At 35.5% G+C, this 26,587-nt stretch overlaps 1 protein-coding gene across 8 annotated transcripts in view; it reads left to right on the top strand.

The window, feature by feature from the left end:
- NRIP1 (nuclear receptor interacting protein 1) overlaps window positions 1-26,587 on the top strand; it is a 101,084-nt gene that overhangs the window by 3,064 nt on the left and 71,433 nt on the right. For 3 of the 8 annotated variants that reach the window (XM_087861729.1, XM_045785446.2, XM_087861732.1), the window contains exon 2: window positions 14,807-14,888. The exons of 1 other annotated variant lie outside the window; for it this stretch is intronic. The gene's annotated coding sequence lies outside the window, so the exon portion shown is untranslated. Of the gene's footprint in view, window positions 1-7,230; window positions 7,353-14,806; window positions 14,889-15,506; window positions 15,776-26,587 lie in introns of all 8 variants that reach the window. 4 more of the 8 variants (XM_087861733.1, XM_087861731.1, XM_087861730.1 and 1 more) reach the window with 4 other exon arrangements.

Raw genomic sequence — 26,587 nt, 5'->3', positions numbered from 1 at the left:
CTAATGGAACAAGTAGGGAGATAAGAAGATATGTCATCCTTGGCTCTAGAAAGATGAGAGGGAAGAAGGTTATTATTAATTGTACAGATTTCATTGCAAACCAATACTAGGTGGCAATGATACAGAAGGTAATTTTAAATCAGAGTGGCTTAGGATATATGATGTTAAAGGGATGAGGCTTTTAATTTTAAGACTTGCAGATTGTAAGAAACTTGAAAGCTCGTATTTTAAGTGTTGTCTTGGAAAAGCAATACTAGTTTTGTGTATCAGGTGAAAAGATAATTCTGCCAAAAATAAGTTCAGAACGTCTGATTTTCATCAAGAAAGTATTGTTCAGCTTAAATGGTGATAGGATCAGTTTTGCTTTCAAACTTTAGATTGCCGGATACAGTTTTTAGAGTGTAGGTTAATAGAGAAGAAGAATTCTAGTTTATCTGTCAGTGCTACATCTCCAGCTGTACTGCTCTCTCCTCTTTCACCCCCTTTTCTAAAATAAATAGCTTCTGCGTTTTGGGATGTGTTGTTTCATGAAAATAACCTTCATTTGTAGCTTCCCTTCTTGGCTGTGGTGGGGTGCAGTTTCTTTACTCGTGTGCTTTTTCCATGTGCCCCTTCACATGGCTAATACACCATCTGAGTGCATTTTGTTTAGTTTTAATACTGACTTACTGTTTTGTGGGTGAAGACTGAGGAAAGAAGCATTTGATCTTTTAACAAAGCCCCTGTACCCATGTCTTCCAATTGAGGAAATATTTTTATGAAAAGTGTGTCGATTACCAGAAAGCACGTTGATTACTATTGAAAAGTCAAACATTCTCAACCGAATAGGGCAGAGGGAGGGACTTCAGGATAATAGGCTTGAATCTGTGAATTGAATTGTTCAAGATGTATTTCCTTAAGTTGCTGTCTGGGAGGTTAATGAGCAAACTCATTCTGTAGTATTTAGATACCAAAACAATTGCAAAACTATAACCGCAGGATGGTCACTAAGACTTGAGAAGGTAAAAATCAGGAGTGTCAGATGATGAAGCAGGCCAGTGGAATGGAACTGAGGATTATGTCCAGAGGTTGGAATGAACAAAAAGTAAATGGAGGAGAGAGATCTTGTTTCCGTATCCTGTTTGCATCTGATGCTGAAGCAGGGACATGAATTGCTGATGGTAATGGATTCCCTTTTATGAGGGCAGCAATATTATATAAATAGTGGTTGTTTGGACGGGGAAAAATGACAAATTCCCCATTTGTGCCCGTGCACACTTTGCTTTTGAATGTCTCTTAAATGTATCTGAGGGGGAAGATCAAAACTGCATACCAGAATAGAAGCAGGAGTTATAGTTTGTTTGGAAGAAAATGAATTCACATTAGATCACCTTTTCTTTATTCTTTAAAATATCTTGTGTTTTCTAAGGGTCTTACTGAACATGGAAAACAGTGCTGAGGTTTGGATGGTGAACTAGAGACCTCTTCCATAGGATTGCTGATAAAGATAACTTGATGTAAATAGCTACAGAAAGATCCTTTAAGCACATTATCAAGGGCAGGGGAAAACTGCAACTAAGAGACATCTGAAGTCTTATCAGGGTTTCTTCACAAACTATGGTATAAATGTCCATCTGTTGTTTTTTTGTTCCTTGAAATTTAACATTCAATTTGATGGATATTGCAAAGTTAGGATTCTAAAAATTAGATGTCATTAAGAACAGATCTCTCCTTTCACTTTACTACAGTTATGAAGGGCAGTTTTAATTTTTCTTGATAAATACAGCTATTGAGATAGTGTTATACTGACTGTTGTCACTGTAATAGTACATACTGCATTATGAACCTTGAAATTCAAATGGACTCCTGCACTATCTTGCAAATATTACAAATAAAGCATTACAAACCTTGTGGTGTTTTAGGGTATCAGTACACCTGAAACAAGGTAATTTTTTTTAAGTTCATAGAACATTGAGAAGAACAAGAAAGAGGGAAACATGATACATTTTACCACTGTATTAGCATTTTGTTAAAATTAATACCTTAAACCATGCTAGGGATAACATTTGGCCTAGAACTCTAGGAACAATATAATGAGAAGTAGATTTAAAGAATTTATTAGGAGACTGGCAACTCAAAAATGTAGTTAGGAAAAAAAGGACTACTATACTGTATTTACTAAGTAGTATTAAGATTTTTTTTTTAATGTCTTTACCAGATTTTAAGATAGATTGTTCTTGAAGATAATGTTACAAATAATTACCTGATTTGGATAATTCATCTGATTTGTTTTTTTGGTTGAAATAAATTTAAGGATAACTCCAGAATATGATGAAACTTTGGATAGGAGGTTGCTTGTGACATCTATCCATCCATCCATCCTTCTTCCCTCCTTTCCTTCCTCTCTCTTTCCCTCTTCCCCTCCCTACCTTTCTCCCTCCACTTACATCTTTCCCTCCCTCCCTTCCATCTTTCCTTTCTCTTTTAATAAATAGGACTAGGGGGAAAAAGGCGTTTTGTTTGTTAAGAAAGTTGGAAATAGAATTGCTTCTCTGACTGGGTTAATAGTTGTGTTTGAAATTCAAAGCTATCATGGTTCGCTCTCCCCAGGAAATTTTTTGACTTGCTCTACCTCAGGGAATAAAAGCTCTAACCCATCTTGCCTCTTTAACTTTGTGTCATTTAGCAAAAATGTCTTTAAGGATGAAAGGAAGAGACCCTTATTTGCTTTAAATTCCAGGTCACTCTGTGACTAAGCCTAGTGTTTCAAGAAATATTAAACTAGAAGTCTGCTGGGAACTTGAGTCATCAGCTTAAGATACCACGAGGACCCGGACAACTCTTACTTACCTGTTGTGGTGTTGATTCAGAGCTTTAGTGGAATGGAGTCTCTTGCCCTTGGACTTTTCTAATGAAGAGAGTCTTTTTTCAGTTACATGTTAAATGATGGGGCTACTCCTTATTTTCAAATCTGTAGTTTGCTAATGAATTGAGGACAAATCAGGAACTAAGGAGTTAGGAGCTTCTGTTGTTATTGGGGTGCTTGATTTTACCTTTACCAGCTATGTGAGGACACTGGGTAAAAAGTCAGGGGATTAGCTTTAGATCGGTAAGAGGAAAGCTTAAGTCACCTAGTGGCTACACTAGCTTCTCCTTGTAGTTATGTGCTTTTAATTGTTGAATTTGCCCATACTGTATATACCATGTGAACATCTTAAATATGTTACTGCATTTTAAAAAGTCAGATGATAATTTAGCATTGTAATAGTTAGGAAATTATGTTTATAATGCAGTCTTAAAATGAGAATAGTAGTATAACTGTGTTGATTTAATGACAATGTAGATAAGAGGGCTGACATGTGACAGAACATAATCAAAATTTGAGAATTAGAAGTTCGAGATAAAAAAAAGGGTTTTCTCTCTTGAGGAATCTCTCCAGAATTTGAGAGATAGGAAATCTTTAAGGGATTGTAACTGGTCTTTGAAAAGCATACTGTCTTAGTTTTTTTTTTTTTTTTTTTTTGATTCTTGAATTTATGAATTTAGAGTTCTCTACAACAGAGGGGTGGATGTATACGCTAGAAAAGAAACAAATTAAGGGAAGGAGGGAGGATAGAAGAAGGTGAAGAACACCAAGCAAAAGTACTAGAAAACATGTGAAACCCTCCCAAATAGGATATAATAAGAAACATCCTCAAAATGAATTGATCACAGTTTCAGTTTTTTCCTGTAAAAGGAGTATTTGCACAATGGGTCATGTAGGCTCAAGTTTGATTTTTGAAAAACAGATTTTTACGTATTTCTTTTGTTATCCCACATCTACTTTTCTAGCTTAGGATCTGCTGCTGAAACAATGTCTGATACAGATAATGGGAAAGTCCTTTTATCTCCATGGGTAACATCGGTAGACGGTAGAACAAGGGGGTTCGTTTGATTTCTAGTTTTGAAATTCTGATTCTATATATCGATGTGTGCTGTTGTCAGTAAACAGTAAAGATTTCAAATCTGTGGTTTTAAAAGGAGTAGACATGACCAGGTATAAACTTGAAATATCAAAAAGCTGCCTTTTTTTTTTTTTTGTGTGTTTTCCTTTTTTATTGGGAGAAAGATCAAGAAAAGGAAGAGGATTGGGGGCACCTGCTTTGTGCCAGGCATTGAGCTGGCTGCTTTACGGTTTCCGTGTGGCATATAGCTATCATTTTCTCTATTTACAGATAAAGAAACCTAGTCTAAGAAATTCTTGAGGTCACACAGCTAATTTCATTGAGAATAATTTGCTTTTTCATGAGACTATGCTATCTTTTTAAGAGAAAGCCAGTCTCTATTTGATTTTTAGAAAGTTATCAAAAATCCTGCTCCCAGACTTGAGAGCCACAGAACTCAAGCAGCACATCCAGCCCACCCAGCCTGGTTTCTCAAAGACCAGTCCCAGGAGGAAGGCCCTCTGTTTCCAGTTGATAATTCTGCAGGAGTTGATGTTAATTCTCAAGAGAACTGATGCTCCATTCCTGTGCTTACCCGAGAAATGCGGACACCAAGGACAACTCTGCAAGCTCCTTTCCCTTCTCAGATGCTAACCCCTGTGAACCATTCCACAGAATTATTGTAGTGTTCTTTGAGGCAGAGAAAGCAACTGTGTTTCTTGATATAATTCATTAAAGTACCTTGTCATGGTCTTAATCCAGGTATTCCCAAGGCTAATTATGTTTATCTACTTCAAGGGGCAGTTGCCGCAAATTCAGACCCATAGCTCTTCCTGGTTGAAAAGTTAAAATTCTGCACTGTAACGGTTCTTGACATGAATTTTGTTCTATTGCCCTATCTTCACCCACAATAATTTTATTTTAAAGACTATGTTATGCTAATAAACTAGGCTCTTTGATACAAAGAGGGAATTAATAATGTGTTTGTGAATTTATCAGAAGGAAGCAGAAATAGAAAGATGAGTATTTGGCTTCATTTTGGGAGTAGACTATGGTCAGGAAAGAGATTTTTGAGTTAGGGAGGTTTGTGGCATATAGTATATTCTTAAGTGTACATCAGACATGCTCTTTTATTGTTGAGGCCATGAGAAATGTAGCTATAAACCTCTCTTACCTCTTTTTTCTTACCTCATTTAAAATTTATGGAATTTTGAATCCAAAAGAAACAAGCTGACTGGTTTCCTCTACATTAAAAGGTACAGTCAAATTAAAACTACATTGGAGATACAAGGATGAGTAATAAGGCTCATATACATAATATTTTCTGGTGTGCTTTGGATTTTGAATTGCCAAGTAAATGTTGGATAAACAAAAGGGTTTCTATAAAAGCCACGAAGGAATGTTTTACCATGATGTTTTATTAAGAGAATATATTGTATCTGGCCAAGTAAGAGAGAAACTGTGTAAGTGAACTATCTGGGTGGGGGTGGGGGACTTTCTAGAGTTCAGATGTGTGCTTATATTATTTCCCTAACCCATCCATGCCTTTTTAAAAATTTTCATTGAAATGGACTGAATCTCCGTGAGGCCAGGGATTGAAGATAGAAATTTTGTATTCACCATCTGGTTCTTTCCCAATATCCAGATGTTTGCTGTTGTTGAGGCAAAACTCAAAGCAATGCATTGTTTGTTAGTAAAACATTGCTCTTGCCTATCCTAGTAATCCTTGACTGACCTGACTCAATTTTCCTTTTCCTTTTTTCTTTTTTTGCTTCAGCGTTCACAAGTTGAAGTAATTTCATAGAATCCTTAGATGTTCAGATTGGAAGGGAATTTGATAAAAGGAAGCTCCGGGTTTAAGTGTATTTATCCCAGAGGTATCTTGTCTTCCCCATTTTCAAACAAGTTGGTTTATAGAAGCATCTTGCTTAATGGAAGAGCACATAGGATAGGTAGTTGGTATGAACTATAAATCAAACGGTGACAAATGCTACCATTTAGCACTTCTACAACTTTTTCTTTTGATCCTCCTTTCTCTTTTTTTATTTCGTCTTTTCCCTGTTTTCCCCTTTGTTTTCTCAGTTTCTCAGTTGTCTTTTTTTTACCCCCTCTATCGCCAGGGTATACGTGTGATGCAACGGGGTAAATTACTTGCTTATCGTCCAGCATTAGTGCCACTGTTGTTAATGTTGTGATGAGCACCGGGTGATGTATGGAAGTGTTGAATCACTACATTGTACACCTGAAACTAATATTACACTGTATGTTGACTAACTGGAATTTAAATAAAAACTTGAAAAAAATAAAATGAAATTTCCAAGACATTTGTTTGCATTTTACAGAGGAGGAAATTGAACCCCTGAGAATTTAAGTAAATTTTAAAACTCATACAGCTAGCAGTTAGGTAAACCCAGGTTAAGAAATCAAGTCTTAATTTATTTCACACTTTGTTTTATTAAGGCAGTTTCCAAGAGGCTACGTACCAGGTGTTAAGAAATAGTTATTAACCTTTGGTGATGGATCCAGCAATAAAGTTCAAGCTGACCTTATGATAACCAGAAACACGGTCTTGAGAAGTGGAGTGAGGCAGCGCCAACTACATCCCCCTTGTTTTTGTAGCCTGTTTTCTTCTCCTGCCACTGAAATACAGTCTTCGGAACAGTCTTATGATTCATGTATTCTAGTACTTGGAATGTACTTTCTAGGCTGAGAATTTAAAAACAAGTTTTACGGTACAGGTGCACATCTATTCACGCAGCAGCTTTGTTCCTACGTGTTATATACATTTCGAGTTCTACTTAAAAAGCAGTAGGGAAACTTCTATTTGTAGAAGTTTCTACCGGTAGAAACCAGGTACCTTTAGTTGACCAGTGGGATCAAAATACTCGCAAGTCAGCTCTAGTTATGACTGCAGGGGAATGTTCTAAAATCATTAGTGCAGGTAGTTGGGTCTGTCCGTTCAATTGGGAATACAACGTAAAGATTACGGCCCCCGTTTCCGGATTCTCCTGTGAAAAGGTAACAAGATGAGAGGGCGCTGTGTGGACTGGTGGTGATCATGCCCTGAACCAAGCGCATCTGGATCCACCCCTCTAGAATGAGAGCGAGAGAAGAAAGCTAATGGTAGCCCTTTATATGGGCCACAGACCACCTTTTGACCGAGGTGAAGCAAATTGGGAAGGAGTGTTCTCACTCCTGGGACAGCGGGCAGGACGGCGTAGAGGCTCGCTGCAGTCCCCAAGCCTCCAATAAGATCAGATTTGTCTCTCACAGTTCTCTGTACTCCTGATCGCAATAGTCACACTTGTTTAATGTTTGTGTTTCTCAGTAGACCGTAAGCTGCGTGAATGGGAGCTTTTCATGAGTGTACTGTTGGTACTGTAGCTGCCTGGCGCGTAGAAGGCTGTTACAAACATTTGTTGGAATGAACCGTACCAATCCCAATTACTGGTAAGATCTGGCCTTTTGGGGTCAGGAATGGAGTCTTTATGTATTTATATGTCACAGCTGCTAATTATTATGTGTAGCTAATTCGTAGTAGCTGCTGTTCTGTTGTTTTTTCTTTAGATTTTTTAAATTAGGACTTCTAAAGGGGATAATATTTCTTCCTTAAAATTTATCATCATCTTTCTAGGCATATTAATTATGAAGGAAAAAGTGAAACTGTTGGTGACATTATAATTACTTAGCACTTAAAATTGTTTTGTAATGCTGGGTTTCTTCAAAAATACACAAACTACAATATATTAGAAAACACATTTAGCAAAACCTTTGGGGGCAACATTTAAATATTTTTTAAGGAAACAAAATTTTTATAGAGCCTTATAGAGAGTCTCCTTAGGTTCACTTGTGAAGCTAAGAAAACTTAGCTTATGGTAGTGGTAAAAAACACCAGCTTGACACATTTAATCACATTGGATTTGACTGGTTGGGAAGATGGAGGCATTTTGAAATCTAGATATGAGTTAATTTTGGTGTCCAGTAACCTAAAAGTTTGAGGCCATCAAGAATGACTTGATTCAAACCCTACTAAGTTATAGGACTTAGGTAATATATGAAGCCCCTTTGTTATTATTATTTTTCTAACTAGTAATTTCTCTTCTCTGGAGGTGCATTTTCTGTTAGAACACTGGTATGTTCAACTAGATTAATAATGATAAGGTAGGAAAGATTTATTTTAAAATGGAGCTCAGAAATTTCTAAACTAGCAATTTTCAAATGCTAAAGGAAATGGATACATTATCTGGGATATATATTTACAACATGGAGATTTCACAAATGCTCTTAAAATAACTTTAACCCAGTTTCTTGCTTTGTGAAGACAAAGTGTTTTACTAAACTTCATGCATGCTTGGAAGTGGGTATCTTTTGTAAACATAAAGCACATCTCCTCTCATGGCTCATCTATATTTTTTTATCTCACATGCTTATAATTTATAGCAAGAAAGATATACAAGCCAATGGACTATTGTCTAAAGTAAAAGGGTAGAAAAATTAGCACACTTACTAATTATGTGATATGTTCTTTTTGCTTTCATCATTGTTTATCCTGATTAGCTGAATTGTCTTTGCCTTTCAGTGTTCCTTAATGTCAGTCTGTTAGAGAATGCACGAGTTCTGTACCTTAGTAGGAATTTTCCAAAGCCGGATTCCTCAGCAGAGACCCAAACTTAATTTCTATATTCATGAACTGACTCTTGTAACTAAGACATCATGTCTCGTTTAAATTAACAGCATTTTCCTTTGCAGTAAAGAAGGTGAATAAGATTCTGAATCATTATTTTGCTGGTAATTGTCCCTGCTACAAATACTTGTTTTAGTTGACTACTCATCCATCCACATATTTTACATTTTATACATCCTTGTATATATTCCTTCTGATAATGCCAAGTGACACACCTTTGAAGGTGTCATTCTAATAGCGTGGACACATTTACTTTGAGTTTTAAACTCTGATACCATGTTTTCTTACCCCTTAAAACATAATAAATTCCATCATTAGACTTATTCATCATTTTACTACAACTCTAAATGATCTTTCTTTTAAAATTTATTTTGCATTCCAATTAATGGCATATTCCTTTCACCTGTAAGGTTCTGGTAAAATGACAGCATTGATTAATACTGAAAAGAGGTAAAGTGGGCTCTGGGCAGTCAACAATAAGGATAAAATTAAAATCTGACTTTTAATCTTTTAAAAATCTAAAAATATGCATTTTCTCTCAAGAATCACAGATGGAAATCCAAAATTTGTTATGTTATTGATCTTTAAATTGTTCTTATGTGTTATAGTGAGAGTAGTAAAAGCATTTTCTAGCTGTGTGAAGAAAATGGAAAAGTAATAATAACACACATTACTATATGCTGCAACTGAAATACCCCGGTGATGACAGCATGTTAGCTTGGACTACATTTGATTTTATTTTGCAGTGAATTTCAAAGTTTATTGTTTTTATATTTTGAAATTCTGGTAGATGTGAACAGCAATCCATATACATGTAGGTGTAAAAAAAGAGGTATTTTTAAAGATACTCCGTTGTGAATTTGTCCATGGAAAGAAGTTGTGAGTTGTAATTGCTTTCTGTAGCTTAAGTCATTTTCTCTGAAGCATCAGGAAAGAAAAAAAATTGTATTCATACATAGTGCCTTATATTTGAGTGTTACAGAAGTTAGCAGTTCTTGATGACCGTTGTTACTTTTAAAAAGAAAAAAAGAAATAGCGAGGGGATAGAAAGTTTTGTGTGCACGGGGAAATTACTTCTGAGGTCTGTTCACAGGCCCATTTACTTTGCTTTAGGCCAATTTGTGTAGTGCATTCTAGAGGGTGGTGAAAGATAAAAATTTGTGGTGAAAATATTAGTATCCTTAACTGTTCGTTGGTATAACTATTAATCAGAAATATCATAGAGAATAAAGGATTGGAGCTAGAGACGAGATAGTGAGTTTCAGTGTGGCTCAGCTGAAGCTCTGAAATGTTTTATTTAATGTTTTCTGGCCTCAGTTTGTAAAATTAGGGGGTTGGACTAGAATCATAATTTGGTTCTTCTCAGCTCTGTAAGAATCAGTATCACTTCAAAAACGAGGTTTTACTGTTGCATGCATGGAGTAACAGGGTGCATAGAACTAAGGGCTGGGAGGATGTCCCTTATGATTTTTTGAGCTTGGCATTTAATATTTTACAGCAAAGTTTTTAGTTTAACATAATTGAACTTGTACTAGATAGGGTTAATAGGCTAGAACAAAAGGTCAAAGCATAAGGCATTAGGCTTAATTAAGGGAGAGCAGGAGTGGCAGGAGTGTGTGACAGTTAAATGGGTTTCCCACAGACTAATGTCGGTTACAGTGCAACCATGCCTCAACTTAAGTGGGTTATTTTGTGCAAAGGGCAGCAGTGATTAGCAGTTTGACATGCCAGACACTTCTGGCCAATCCCATCTGTTTTAGAGGTTAAAAAAGCACACCTTTATGAGCTGATGGATTGATTTGTGTGCCCGTCTGGTAAAGATTAGAAGTCCAAGGCCAATGCAGTAAATGTCAGTTACAGAATATTGTACTTTCTTCGTTGGCTCATTGTTTTAACCGTCAACTGTTTTATAATGGTGGATTACTGCTGTTTATGGAGTTGAATGCAAGATGGGTGGGGGAACAGGTGAGAGAGGAAGAAAAATTTTTCCTAGATGGAATTGTGAATTCCCATATTCGTAGCAGGTGTTTCAAATGGAGATACGGCGTATTCTAGATAGACTTAATTTTATGGAGTGTGTTTGGCCTGTTTCTTAGAGCTTGAGTCACACTGTGCTTTTCTGAGTGTTATCTGAACAACCCGGTCAGTCCAGAATTTAATTTTACATACAGAATTGTTAAGTTTCTTTATTTAGGTAACTCTTTTTCTGACAGATGGATAGTTTATCTCCCTATCATTGTATATATTTAAAAAGTGTAATATTTTGTTCATTAACCTCCTGGGGAAGAGGAAAGGGAAAAGAAAAGAGAAAATGGAAAGTGGCGTACACACACGTGCACACGCATGCACACTTGCTTTGTGGGTAGGATTTACTAGGCTCACCTGAGATTGATGCACACTGTTAAAATGAAGTGTATCTGAACCTAGACTTGGACTTCTTTCTTTGAGAGCCGGAGGAGTGATGCCATTAATATAGTTCATTTTCAGTTCAAGGTTGTAGCCCATTTAAAGATACACAAAGGCTAGATTGTGGCTATAAAAATGGGCTTTAACATGTTCTAATATCCAAGGAAAGGAAAATCCTAAATTAGTGTGGAAGAAATAGAACTTTAGATATTGTGATTGTAATCAGCGAGCTGTAGGAACATAAGGCATTCAGTCTTTTGGGTGGACAGAGGGAAGTGTTTTAGAAATAACAAAAAGTTATCATCTTTATCAGGAAAGTATTGTCAACCTGAGATTTGAGTTTAAGTAAAAATGTGACCAAGAACACTAGAAACAATATTGGAAGATTCTGATTGGCCCCCATGCTTTTATCCTTGTCAAAGGATGTGAACATAAATTGCCTGTTACATAGTTATACAAATTATGTATATCATATTAGACCCTGAATTGCTTCTTATAGAAAGAGAATTTATCTAAAAGAGATATGGTCACTGAAAGTTATATGTGGATCATAATAGTAACTTTAAAAAATATGAATATATAAATATAAAAATATAAATATAGTACTTTTAAAAATATATGTATGCATTTACTTTACTAGTAAGTTATTCCAAAGTGAATTGGCTTAATTTATAGAGATGAATTGAGATATTTTAGTTCTCATTTAAAAAGGACAAAGTGACATTATGGTACTGGAGTTTATATAGGAATATAGTACTTAAATAAATATGTATTCATCCTTGTATTCTCTGTGGAGTAGCATCAGTTGAAACTATTTGGATCTAACACAGATTTACATGAAAAAAAGTCTTGCCCTTCTGTGAAGGTAGAGAAGGTGAAGAAACGTACATTTTATAAGGTTGTTTCTCTTTCACTAATTCATTTTTAAATTACAAAAGATTGGCTTGAGTATAAAAGTTAGTAAATTAAATGTGGGAGATTAATGGACAGAAACTTTTTTTTTTTTTTTTTTTGAGAGAGAGAGAGAGTGAGAGAGGGAGGAGATGGAGAGGGGCAGAGGGAGAGAGAGAATCCCAAGCAGGCTCCTAGCCCAGTGTGGAGCCTAACATGGGGCTCCACCTTAGAACTCCGAGATCATGACCTGAGCCAAAACCAAGAGTTGAACACTTAACTGACTGAGCCCCCCAGGCACCCCTGGATAGAAATTTCTTAAATGAATATCCTGGTGATGTTAGGTTAAACATAAAACAAATATTCGGTGCCCTACATTTGTAGTAATAATATAAACATTTTTAAAGTACTCCTAGATCCTATTTTAGTTTCCTTCTCTTTTCTCCAGTAAATTCAAGTGCCAATATTATTTAGTTTGTGTTAGAACTTTACAAAACTAAAGGGAAATATTTTGTTGGGTTAACTTGTTTTTGTGTGGTTTGATATATTCTGAAGTTTTCAAAGAACATGCATTGTTTCTTATAATCTGTGGTCAATTTCTGTCTGTTGTATTTCCTTCCTATTACTAATATTGTATTTATTGACTTTGAGACATGTAAAGTCTGCTTCTCTAAGCAAAATAGTTGAACGTATGCCTGTTTAGGTTATAAAAAGAGAAAGCAGAAACTCTTAATATACTTAAGATCCTGTGTTTGCAGTTCTTGTCCTAAAAATTGTTATAGCTTTGTAACCTGAATTTTAGTTGTTAGAAATTTCATGTGGTAATGGAAAAAATCATAGCTCTGTTTCATCTTTTGATTTTAAATGCTAGCGGATTGTCCTTTACCTCTATTCAGGCAGATTGATTTTAATAAGCAAGCCATAATCTTTGATGAACTTACTGTAATACATATTCTTAGTATATCCATATATTTATAGTCATAACATCAGTGTGCATATGTGTGATATGTTTCAAAAAGAGAACTCTGCACCTGTTGATTGCATTAAGCATTTGGTATCTTTTAATGAGGAGGGAGAAGGTGCTATCACTCTTAAGTGGATCATTCCTCCTCAGTAAATTGTGTACATTTTACTTTTTTGTATTCTGTGACCTTGCAGTCAGTGACTTCAGCCCAGAATAGTTTCAAAGTCATGTAAATGAATGCAATTAAGGTATTACTTATCATCTTACATAGTTCAGATGGAACCTTACTGGATAGAGAGATTTGTTTGCTTTATGAGGAAGGTCAGAGTAAGGTTAAATTTTATTACATAAAATGATTTGGTAATGTTTTTATTTAGCTGCTGAAAAAGTAATGTCCTAATAGGAAATGATAATGCTTTTTTTTTTTTTTCTTTAAACCACTGGGAGGTCTCTTCAGGGTTTTTGTTTGTTTGTTTGTTATTTCTCTCTAATAGTTAATAATTCTATTTTAAGGTGATACCTTCTGTCTACTTCTAAAATTTTGGGAACATTCTGCCCTTCGTTATGATTCTGGGTATCTTTGACTCATACCTGTAGGTGACATTTCCTGCTGCTGAGGGAGGGTTGCTTAGGAGCAGCTGATGTATGTGCTTAGAGGATTTGTGTTAATGTCCAATTCTCATGCCAGTTGGTGCAGGACCTCGGACAGCAGGATTAGAATCCTAGTTCAGAAAGGAGATCTGCCACCCTACCAGGATGATTGTCTCTAAGGGTTGGGAGAGCATTGATACAGATACTAGAAGAGTTTTGCTGATGAAGAGCTGTGTGTGTGTGTGTGTGTGTGTGTGTGTGTGTGTGCGCGCGCACGCGCGCGCATGTGTGAAGTAATTAAAGGAAAGGCATGTATTCGTCATTGTAGTTGGCCCATATAATTACCCTCTCTCCTCTCATGGTACTATTTTTACTCCAGCATGGTTTATTAATTGAAGAAGTCTCTAAGATCCACTGGTGGGTTGAGCAGACACTTACTGCACATCAGCTCTGGGCCTTGCACCGTGTTAGGTATTGGAGGATTCAAAGGTGAATGAAGGGTTCACAGCCACAGTGAGAATAATAATGAGCATGATGCAGAGAAAGTGATCTGGAAACACAATGGTCAAAGAGCCTGCCTTGGTAGGGTGTTGAGAAAGCAGTACTCAAATTCGGTACCTCTGTATGGTTTTAGGAAAAGTGACAGGCACTGGTAAAATGAAGTAATGGTGAAAAGTAGCTACTTTATTTTAGGAAGTCGAAGTTGCTGTAGTGGAATCGGGGTGTCTGCCTCACGCCTTTCTTGTCACCAACTAGTTTCACTGTCCATTAGCCAATTGATCAATATAAAGTCCCCTCAGCCACCCCAGTATTGGAGTATAGGCTGTGTCTCTTGCTGGTCAAAAGCTTTTCACCCACTCTTTTATCCCTGAGGGTATGAACTTTCCCACATGTTGATGTCATTCTGTATCTAGGAGGCTTCTAATTCTCAGTTCAACATTTTTTTGTTGCTGGTGGTCTAGAAAGAGAGAGAGATTAAAAAAAAAAAAAAAAAAGGTGTTTCAAACTCTGTATTGACTACCAAATAATCCTAATACCTTTTCTCTCAGAATTCCTCTTCATCACCATTAACCTCTCACCTTGGGAATAGGTGATAGTGTTTCTGGAGTATAAAGACAGTATATTTTGGTAAATAAATTTATAATGCAGTTTGGTCATCAGATATGGCCAACAGCTATGCCCAAGGAAAGCATGTATGATGAAAAAGATTTTTTTTTGATGAAAAAGATATTTTATCTTACATCTTTTTTGTTATTTTTTGAGATAATTTATTTTAGCTAGTATTTAAGATTCCATCATAAAACATGCCATTGAAATTCTTCGAGATAAGATGCACTTGAAGTAATACTTATTTTTCTTAATTTTCAGGGAGTTTTTGGACTGTGAGCTATTTCAGAACTCTGTTCTCAGGACCCATTATTTTAACAGTCAGGAGAAACACATCCAGAAGGTACCGTATTTTGTCTGTTGCTCCATTTTTTAAAATGTAGTTAAGCCTTTCCAATTATAGAAAGAATATTATGTTGCATTTTGTTATTATTTTTCTTTAAGTTTCAGATATTGATTGACTAGTTGTTTGATGTTTATAACAGAGGAGAGGGATATGTTTCAGTGTTGGTAATTCTGAATTTCGTGTAAGTCAGTAAAAGATATCTGTTTTAGGGGGGGAGGCTGGGTAGCTCCCCCAGTTGGGTAAGTGTCCAGCTCTTGATTTCCACTCCAGTCATGATCTCAGGATCATGAGATCAAGCCCCCCATGGGGCTCCTCACTCAGCAGGGAGTCTGCCAGTGATTCTCTCTCTCCCTCTACACCCCTGCTCTCTTTCTCTCTCTAAAATAAATAAATAAATCTTGTTTAAAAATCTGCTTTAGATAGAAACAGTTTTGCCTATTTTAAGCATCTGAAGTATTTACATTTTACCTTTTCAGTACAGCACTATTTTAAAGAATGTTTTGATTTAAAAATATGATATTGAAGGCACTTATTTATCTAAGACAGTATGGAATATACATTAAATAATCAGGCAGGCCTAAAGTCCTTCCTGCCTCTGACAACTCTACCTTCTAGTATAGGGATCAGCTGCCATCTGCGTTCCTGCCAGTCTTTCATCAAGATCCATGGACACCTGACTCTGCCTCTGGCCGTCTACTAAGTTCCCTATCTGCATTATCACATGTGGTTCCATGGGTGTAGCATAGTAATTCACCTGCTTGCAGAGCCCGAATCTCAGGACATGTGATGAATTACTAGGAAGGAAGGAAGAAACTTACTGTTTTGTGTTTTTGTCTTTTGCAACCCCAAGACCCCATGTGGATGTACCAAATGATTTGACTAAGGTCAGTGGTGAACACAGTCCCCTTCAGCCTTATCTAAAGTTTCCTTCTTACTATCCACCTTTAAACCTCCCCTAAGTTTTGTGTTTTCCTTAAAAGACTTGCCAGCTGTCTTGCTTGGAATAGAAATATTTAATAAAACAATGTATTTGTTGAAGTTGTAGTGAATAAATCAGCTTCTTTGAAGCATATTTTCTTTATTAACTTGATATTTATTGTTTGTATTCACACGAGATATCACAGAAGTCAGTGTTATGGATTTTCTTAATCAATTGTCAAGCCATATGAATTTCTAGGATTGGATAAATTTACAGTCTTTTATGTTTCCATAGCACAGTGTATTGAACTTTTAAAGTAGTAACTTTCTATGTTTAAAATTCTTCACTATTGGCAAAGTAGCATTTTCCTCTTTTCTCTTGTCAGTTATGAGAGGGAGGGTGAAAGTGAATAAGAAATTTAAGTAAGCACATTAGGACTTAAATAAAAGAAATTATAAATGAACCCCAAAAACTAACTTTAATTTTGACTGTGCATATTTTACCAGTGAAAGAAATGATATGATCAGAAACTCTGGATTTTGTGAAATTCCAAGTTATCTTTTTATTTTGGGGGGGGTTTACTGGTATTTTATTTATTTATTATTTTTAAATTTAATTTAATTTTATTGTAATTCCAGTATAATTAATATAGGGTGTTATATTAGTTTCAGGTATACAATGTAGTGATTCAGCAATTCCATACGTCACCCTGTGCTCATCACGAGTGCCCTCCTTAATCCACATCACTTATTTCACCCATTCCCTCATAAACTTCCCCTCTGGTAACCATCAGTTTGTTCTCTGTAGTTAAGAGTCTCTTTCTTGGCTTATCCCTCTCTCTCTCTCTCTCTTTTTTCTCTGCTCATTTGTTTCTTAAATTCCACATATGAGTGAAATCATATGGTATTTGTCTTTCTCTGACTTACCATTATTTCACTTACCATTATACTCTCTAGCTCGTCCATGCCATTGCAAATGGCAAGATTGCATTCTTTTTTATGGCTGAATAATATTCCATTACACACAGACACAGACACACACACACACATATATTCTGATTCTGTCTGTTCTGATATATATATTGCTTATCTTCTTTATCCATTCACCAGTTGATTGACACTTAGGCTGCTTCCATAACTTGGCTGTTGTAAATAAGGCTGCTATGAATGTAAGGGTGCATATATCCCTTTGAATTAGTGTTTTTGTATTTTGGAGGTAGTGCAATTGCTAGATCATAGGGTAGTTCTATTTTTAACTTTCTGAGGGACCTCCATACTGTTTTCCACAGTGGCTACATCATTTGCATTCCCACCAACAGTGAAAGAATGTTCCTTTTTCTCCACGTCCTCCCCAGCACTTTTGGTTTCTTGTGTTGTTGATTTTAGCCATTCTGACAGGTGTGATGTGATGAATTTATTGTAGTTTTGATTTGCATTTCCCTGCTGGTGAGTAATGTTGAGCATCTTTGCATGTGTGTGTTGGCCATTCGTATGTCTTCTTTGGGGAAATGTCTGTTCATTTCTTCTGCCCATTTTTAATTGGGTTATTTGTTTTTTGGATGTTGAGTTATATAGTTCTTTATATGTTTTGGATGCTAACCCTTTAACAGATACGTCATTTGCAAATACCTTCTCCCATTCACTAGGTTGCCTTTTAGTTTTGTTGATTGTTTCCTTCACTGTGCAGAAGTTTTTTTATTTTGATGTCCTAATAGTTTATTTTTGCCTCTATTTCTCTTGCTTCAGGAGACATATCTAGAAAAATATTGTCGTGGCCGATGTCAGAGACCTTATTGCCTATGCTCTCTTCTAGGATTTTTATAGTTTCAGGTCTCACATTTAGGTCTTTTAATCCATTTCGAGTGTATTTTTGTGCTTGGTGTAAGAAAGTGGTCCGGTTTCATTGTCTTCCATGTAGCTGTCCAATTTTCCCAACACCATTTGTTGAAGAGACTGTCTTTTTCCCCTTGCATATTCTTGCCTCCTTTGTCAAGGATTAATTGATCATATAATTGTGGGTTTATTTCTGGACTCTCTGTTCTGTTCCATTGATCTGTGTGTCTGTTTTTGTGTTAGTACTGTACTGTTTTGATTACTACAGCTTTGTAATATAACTTGAAGTGTGAGTTTTAATACCTATAGCTGTACTTTTCTTTTGCGAAATTGCTTTGGCTATTGGGGTCTTTTGTATAAATTTTAGGATTTTTGGGGGGCACCTGGGTTGCTCAGTCAGTTAAGGCTCTGCCTTTGGCTCAGGTCATGATCTTAGGATCCTGGGATTGAGCCCTCACTGTGGGCTCTCTGCTCGGCAGGGAGCCTGCTTCTCCCAAACCCCCCACCCCCCCTGCCCCGGCTCCTACTCTATCTCCCTCTCTCAAATAAATAAATAAAATCTTAAAAAAAAATTAGGATTTTTTTTTTTGTTCTAGTTGTGTGAAAAACACCATTGATATTTTGATAGGGATTGCATTAAGTGTATAGATTGCTTGGGGTAATTTAGACATTTTAACAGTATTTGTTCTTCTAATCCATGAGCATGGAGAGTTATCTTTTTAAATTGAAGATAAGAATTAACTATTACAATTAAATATTTGAAGATACAAACATTCGAATAGTTTAGTAGTTATGCAGAGGATTACAATTTTAAAGTCATTATGAATTATCCATTTATGAAAGTTTGTCATGTAATTTCAAAATTAAGAGTATGATTGAATAAAGTTGAACTGGTTGCTATTTTTTATTAAAAAACTGCAAATAAATTTAGTTGTAGGATTAAGTAATCCAAACTAGGAATGTAAATTCAAAATAGGAATTCATTTTAATAATTCTTTTGAAACTAACTCATGATACTTAAGGCCCTCTAAAAAAAAAAGCAAAAACCAAAAACCAAAAAAACCACCTTTTATCAAGGTATAACTTCATGGAGTGAAACAGATACTCTTACTTGCTAGTTCAGTGATTTTTCTTTTTTCTTTTTTTTACATATGCATACCCTGCATAACTAACACCGTACCTCAGAAGGCTGTTTTCCTAGTCAGTACTGCCTCTCTTAAACAGAAACCAACTATGGCATTTTTTACCATGTGTCAGTTTTGCCTGTTTTTTGAACTTCGTGTGGTTGGAATCATGTAATATGAACTCTTGTGTCAGAGTTTTTTGATCACCATTATGTCTCTAAGACTCATCCATGTGTGTCTTATTCGTCTTCCCCCAACTGTCTATATTCCATTGTTTGATTATACCACCGTTTATCCTTTCTACCGTAAGTGGATATTGAATGTCTTTCCAATTTGCGGCTACAAATAAGGCTGCCATGAATTTTTTTATATTTTTTGGTGGAAATAAGCATTCATTTCTGATGAGTGTATGCACTGGAGCAGAACTGCTGAATCGTGGAGTATATATATGTCTAACGTTAGTATAATACATACTTGGAGTGCTTTTAAGGATATTTGGGAAATGTCAATTGGTTTATCTTTTCATAATGGTAGATCATACTGTGATATAGATTTATTTTTCTCCAATTTATGTAAACTCTAAAGCTTTTTAGAAGGAATGAAATTTTCCCATCTATTAAAAATAAGTTGCCTGTTTTCTGATGCCATTATGGCATGTATTTGATCTGTGAAACTTAGATCTATCCTAACCCTACTGAAGGAAAATAGGACGTAAAACCCACCTATATATACTTACTGTTGTGGAAATACTGAAAATTGATTTTAAATTAAATCATTTTATATGTGAGACTTTTCTCTTATTCTTGAATTTTGGGATACCTCTTGAATATCTAAAAGAATACATTCTTGAGTTACAAAAAACTTACCTTCGCATTTCTGATGAATATTTATTTCTACCTTTGTCTGTGTTATGTTAATCTTTTTGGAGACGTAAAGTGAAATTATTCATTCTAGGACATAAGTACTTGAGAAATTTTTGTCAGGTCTTTCTCTTAGTCTTTACTATAGAGCAGTGCTGTTCATTCAATAGTAGTATAATATAAGCTGCACATGTAATTTTAAATTTTCCAATGTAGGTAGTGCTACATGAGGAGGGACAAGTCTTTTGCTAATAGCACAAGGGGCTCTGGCCCAATGAGTGAGTCTGATAGTAATTCTTATCAAGTGTGTGTGTGCATGTGTGTGTGTGTAAATACATATAAAAATACAATTAAAAATAAAAATTAAAAAAATAAAATTAAAATTAAAAATTTTTAAAAAGGTAAACTAGTCCCTTTTCAAGTGCTCCATAGCCACATGTGTCTAGTGGCTACCATATTGGACACAGCTATAGAGTTACGTCTTGGGTTTTTAAAAGACAAGGCTTTAGTCAAATTCATATCTAGTTAAAATTATCCTTTAGGGGTGCCTAGGTGGTGCATTTGGTTTACTGTCTGACTCGGTTTGGGCTCAGGTTGTGATCTCAGGCTCCTGAGATTGAGCCCCCCGTCGGGCTCCGCATTCAGCATGCAGTCTGCTTCAGATTCTGTCTCCCTCTGCCTTTCCTGCTCATGCTCTCTCTCTAAAATAAATAAATAAATCTTTAGAAAAAACTATCTTTTAAAATCCAATAGAAAGTTGCCATGCCAGAAGCTAATATACCGTATTTGAGTGGGTCTCAGACTGCCTGTTTTTCCTTCATTGTTGGAATAAACAACATTTTCTTTGGTTGAACATCAGATAAAGCAATTAGCCAGTGTTTAGGGGACATGTATGAAAAATACATCTCTTTAAACTGTAAAATCAAAATCTGTAACAGATGAGTAACATCTTCCATCTTACTCTAGGTTATATGCTGGATAGAATTTTAATCTTTTTGTATTTTCCTTTTTTTTTTTTTTAAGCATGGCTGGTTTAATTTGAATGTGATAACCTGAATGATGTAACTCCACTATCTCCTGCATAAAATAGGGCAGTTAAAAAAGGTTGTATGTATACATATAGATATATCTGTGACATTTCATTAATTAGGGTATTTAAAGGTTACCTACATTTTGAGGGTTAATGTTTCTTTGTGTATATATTTGCCAAGCAGGATAAATTAAGAACTATATGCTATCTCATATGAACTTAGGTCAGATTTTACTACCAAACTGGCTTGCTTTAAGCTTTTTTAGTGTTCAGAATGCAGATAAGGTACTCTTGACCTTTGAATATGGTCATACATGGAGTTGTGGTGAGGGATAGTGCTCCTTGAGCAATACTTGCCGTAACTGTGTATGTTAGCTGTTATTTTGGGTTCTAGATCTGAGGTCACTGTTTTACAATCCTACTCACTAACTTCTTTTTTAAATAGTACTTGCCTCTTCCTTTTTAAAAGAAATCAGCTTTACTTTTTTGACATCCAGTTCTAACAGTACATGTTATTGGCTACTTTTTAAAGACGAAAATCATCCCTCTGCTGGAAAGCCCTCATCTTGGTTGTAGTAAAATTAAAGTTCTTGTCTTTGCTGACCAAGCCATCGCATCTTCTTAACGAGGCCTCTCCTGGCGACCACTCCACTCTGAGTGGAGGCCTCCCCTCTTTCCTTTCTCCTCTTTTCTTTTTCCACAGCACTTATCACCTTTAAAACTACCGTGACATTAATTTTTTAAAATTAACTGTTTATCGATTATGTTCCTCTTCTAAAGTGAATGCTCCCTGAGGACAGGAATCTCTCTATGTTGTGGTCATCACTAATACATCTGAAAGAACCAAGAGTAATGGTGGGCTTCAGCTGGTGCAGCTACTATAGAGCAGTGTGGAGGGTCCTCAAAACAGTAAGAACTACCATCTGATCCAGTAATCCTGCTTCTGGGTATATATCCAAAGAAATTGAAGTCAGGATCTTGAAGAGCTGTCTGCACTCCTGTCTTCATTGCAGCTCTATTCACAGTAGCCAAGACGTGAAAGCAACTCACATGTGCGTCGACATATGAATGCATCAAGAAAATGCAACATTTCCGTACCTTAAAAAAGAAGGAAATCCTGTCGTTTGTGACAAGATGGATGAACCTAAAGGACATTATCCTAAGTAAAATAGTCTAGACAGAGGCACAAATACTACGTGATCTCACTTGTGTGAGGAATCCAAAAAGTCAAACTCATAAAAGCAGAGAATACAACGGTGGTTACCAGGAATTGGGAGGAAGAAGAAACTGAGGTTTTGGTCAAAAGTTATAAACTTTAAATTATGCAAGAGGAATAAATCCTAGAGATCTACTGTATAGCACAGTACCTATAGCTAGCAATACTGTATTTTATACTTAAAATTTTGCTAAAAGGTAGGCCTTTTGTTAAGTGTTCTCATCCCACAAAAAATAAAGAGGCAGGAGGAAACTTCTGAAGGTGTTGGATAGGTTTATGGTATTGACTATGGCAGTGGTTTCACGAGTGTGTACTTACTTCCAAACTCTTCAAGTTGTACAGCATTTTGTATATCAATTATACCTTTAAAAATTATTGTTGTTTGATGATAGGCATTTAAAAGGAGCTCATAAGCGGCGCCTGGGCAGCTCAGTCGGTTAAGCATCTGCCTTCAGCTCAGGTCATGATCTCAGGGTGCTGGGATCAGTCAAGGCCCGCATCAGGCTCTCTGCTCAGGGGGGAGCCTGCTTCTCTCTCTTCCTCTGCCTCCCCCTTGCTTGTGCTCTCTCTCTCTGTCAAACAAATAAATAAAATCGTTAAAAATCTCTATCTCTATCTCTATCTATATATATTTCTTGAATGCATGGAGAAGCTCTTCACTTTTTTTCCACTCCTGGAAATTTGCCTTTAGGAATTTTCTGGGGGGCAGGGAATATTTAAAACAAGAGAAAACAAAGATCTTCAGTTGTATATATAATAATACATTTTGATAATTTGATTTAGTAGAAATAGTTTATTCATCAAACTGATATGTATATAGCTGTGAAAAATAACATGTAAATATGAGGTTTCAAAAAAATAGGGTTTATTATTATGGGCAGGTAATTTATCTTTTGGGTTTTATATCTGTATTTTTCCATTTGGGTCATAAAAATAATGTTGGTAATCAGAGAAATATATTTATAAGATACTTCTTTCATTCTTGTGAAATATAGAGACACACGTTGTATTTTGGTATCTTAAAATTAGCATGAATCAAACATCGATAGTTTTTAAGAAATAATTTACATGTGGTAAAGTATAGATTGCCTTTCATTTTAGTAGACATTTTCCAATTGTAGTTTTTAAAGTTTTATTTTTAGGTCACCTACAATAAATGTTTTTAAAATAGTACAAAGATGTAATTAAAGACTTATATTAAGAAATGGTATATGCTACTTTAGAATACATTGAACGGAGTTGTTATAAATGGTTTTTCCAAAATGGTGAATGGTATGGTATGTGATTATGTCTCAATAAAGCTGTAAAAAATGTAAAAAAAAATAAATAAAAAGATAAATGGTTTTTCCAAAGTAGAATAGGTCATTTTATGGGATGATTTAAGCAAAGTTTTTCCTGCAAGTCTGTTTACAATTGTTTGGTTTTATTTTATGCCTTTATGTATCAACACATGATATATATGACTGTTTCAATAATCATTCTCATGAGAACAGGAAGAACTATAAGTTTGGTTTATTTCTTTCTCTTTCCACTGCCGTCTTCCAAATTCAAGCGTTCAATACTTCATGCTCGTTAGCCAGTTACTGCAGTCTCTTTCTAACTGGTCTTTTTGCCTTTTCATTTTTATTATTCAACCCATTCTACACACCATAGGACAGTAAACCTTTCTGAAGAAAGTGTTATAACTCTGAACAAAGGCCTTTGCCTAACAAGATAAAGGCCAAGTCCTATTTTTATCTGGCTCCTACTTATCCCAGCATCATATTCCGTTTGCCTCACCCTCAAAGACGTTAACTGCACATTTCTTATGCCGTCACACGGGTTGTGCCGTCCTTATCACAGGTGTCTTATGAACCCTGTTCATTTTCTTTGACCAAAATGCTACCTGTTCTGTGATTTGAATAATCACCCTGAAGTGCCCTCTTCCATTCTTCCTTCATAGTTGATGAGTACCATTCACACTGCTTTTGTTTTATTCATCTCTTCTGCAAAATTGTAAATGTCTAAAGGGAAGGGATCATATCTTTTATAAATCTGTGATTTGTAAAGCACCCAGCTTCAAGCCTTACGTGTATAGGGTGATAAATCAAAACGTTGATGAAACAGCAACTCCAGGATATATTCTGGAGCTTTAGAAACAATTAAGAAAAGGATACCAATGCATCCTGTACTGTTGTTGCACAAGTTAAGCTTAAGGTGCAATAATTTTTGCATGTGGTTCGTGTGAAGATTTTACATGTCGTTAAAAATTTGTAGGTTCCAAAGTGTGAGCTAAGCATTTCTGGTAGTTCTCAAACTGTGTTTTGTGGACTATGTGAGTTTCTTTGTCTTCATGTAAAATATATAGGGTGTTGTTTTAATGTTCCTTACCTGACTAATGACAAGATTGATTTAATATGTTAGCTGAATGTTTACTGCAATAAGTCTCTCTCCAATTCATCTGAAACAAGAAAGAAAATAGAGATGCCTTTGGTGAAAGTAATAAATTACCTGTATGGAATGCAACAATGTGAGAGATGAATGAATTTGAAGTTTTGTTAACAACTTTCCAGAATTGATCCTTAATTCATCATATTGAATTACATGGAATAAAATACAGTTTTTGAAGGGCATCATCTCACAGATTTCCATAAATTTCTCAAAGGTGACCCCATCCCTGTCAATTCTATTTCCTAGGAGTATTTAAAATTAAATAGCTTACCAGGCTAGTGGACGTCCTAAACGGGACTGAATCAGGATGATGAATTTTTTTTTTTTTTAATTGGGGTATAGTTCTGGTGCTAAGAACAGCATCTAGGAATGGAGTAAGTTTCTGATTTTCAGAGATTTTTTTTTTTTCTCTCAAAAACAAAATCTGGTTATCATGTATATCTGGGTTATAGCTTGTAGAATTAGTTCAAAGAAAGAGTTAGGTCGAGGTTCACGAAGGAAAGAGTTTTATAGAACCAGCATCTTGAACCATGAATACGGCCATCATCCGTAGACCCTGAAAATGTGGGCCCAGGTGGTCTTGTGTGTTTAAATACTCAGATGTTGGTGACGCAAATTGGTAACAGATTGAATTTGTAAGGAGGAGGCAGTGATTGTGGTTTCTAAGTCTTCCTTACTCATGACAAAATATGATATGCAATTTGGATACTATTCTTTTGGCAACTAAATAGGTTTGAGAAGTTGACCTTACAGGCCACCCAGATATATTTTAGATGATTAGTATACAGAGCCCTTATTTATTACCTAGGTCATAATAGAAAATATTTAGCCTTCTTAAAAATGGTATGTAAAAATTTGATCCTTCGGTTTTCTATATTACAGACAAAATATTGAAAGAAAGTCTAAGTGTTTATCCTAACAGAAATGGATATAACCTGAACCTGACAGTAAATGTTATTAATGTTACTTTGACAAGTGTATTAAAAATGTGTGCACAGAGTTTGTATTAATACTGAGTCCATGCTAATATGCTATTTTTACAGTAATTTCAGTAAATAAGAAATGGATAAATAACACTTTCATTTTATTTAAGTGCTTCCGTGGATTTCTGTTAAGAGTGAACAGTATTTGTTGGAAAGTCACATATAATTTAAACCTAGTCTGGTGACCACAGAATGCTATTTTCTTAGCTTTTAAGTCTTTTGCAACAATGTAACCTGAGAGAAAGCAGAAGTAGGTGTTTCTTTGTTTTATAGATATATATAACCAAAGGATATACAGTTGACCCTTGAACAACACCAATCCCTGGCAGAATCGAAAATCTGTGTGTAATTTTGACTTCCCCAAAACTTAACTACCAATAGCCTACTATTTACTGGAAGCCTTACTGATAACATGAACAGTCCTATGTATAATATACTGTAGTTTTATAACAATACCTTTTTCTATTTTTTTTTTTTTTTGGTATTTCTAGGCTGCATGGTTCATCTGTTTTTTCAAATTGTTGCAAATCTCCAAAAAATTTTCCAATATGTTTATTGGAAGATAGTGGACCTACACAGTTCAAACCCATGTTGTTCAATTGCATTTCTTTTACTCCTTGTGTAGATACGAAGAGTAGTCCTGTCATGCCACAGTTTAATACAGTGACATGAAAATGCTGGTTTAGAGTCATCAGATTGATATTTGAACTATAGCTCACCAAACAGAATGTTTAACCTGAGCCTCAGTTTCCTAATCTGTAAAATGAGGACGTAACCTACATCAAAGGAATATTATGCAAAGTAAATGAGGAAATAAAGTTTGTTGTCACCAGTGTAGTGTTCTAGAAAGAAAATGTTTTATTGGCAATATTGTTAATTCTATATATTCCAAAAGAACTAAAATAGGTTTTTGGATGACTGCTGTTTTACTCAGTAGCACACCCTTCTAAATTAGGATCTCTCTTCCACACATTATGCATTTTTCTTTTTTTGCTTCTATTCCACTTGAAGAGTTTTCACAAACCCTGCTCCACGCTTTTGAACTCCTTTCAAGTTTGAACCAGTTACCATCTGCCACCTACTGACCCAGTTCTCTCTACTTCCTTCAACTGTGCTCTCCCCATACATATTTGCTTATTTTTGTTTGGTGATTAAATTGGCCTTCCTTTGATTTTTTCCAAAGATCTAGATTAATACAGGTTGCAGACAGCAGCTTCTGAATGTGTTTGAACTATAAAGCAAGGTACAGAGGAGCCAGTAAGTGTTAATACTCTTTTTTCCCCCCTAAGGAATACAGTTGTC

This window comes from Ursus americanus, chromosome 4 (assembly GCF_024610735.1).
Source record: "Ursus americanus isolate L20-20 chromosome 4, mUrsAme1.1.p, whole genome shotgun sequence".
NCBI classification, from domain to species: domain Eukaryota; kingdom Metazoa; phylum Chordata; class Mammalia; order Carnivora; family Ursidae; genus Ursus; species Ursus americanus.
Note: the sequence above shows the minus strand (reverse complement) of the source record. Positions and strands in the feature narration are given on the sequence as shown.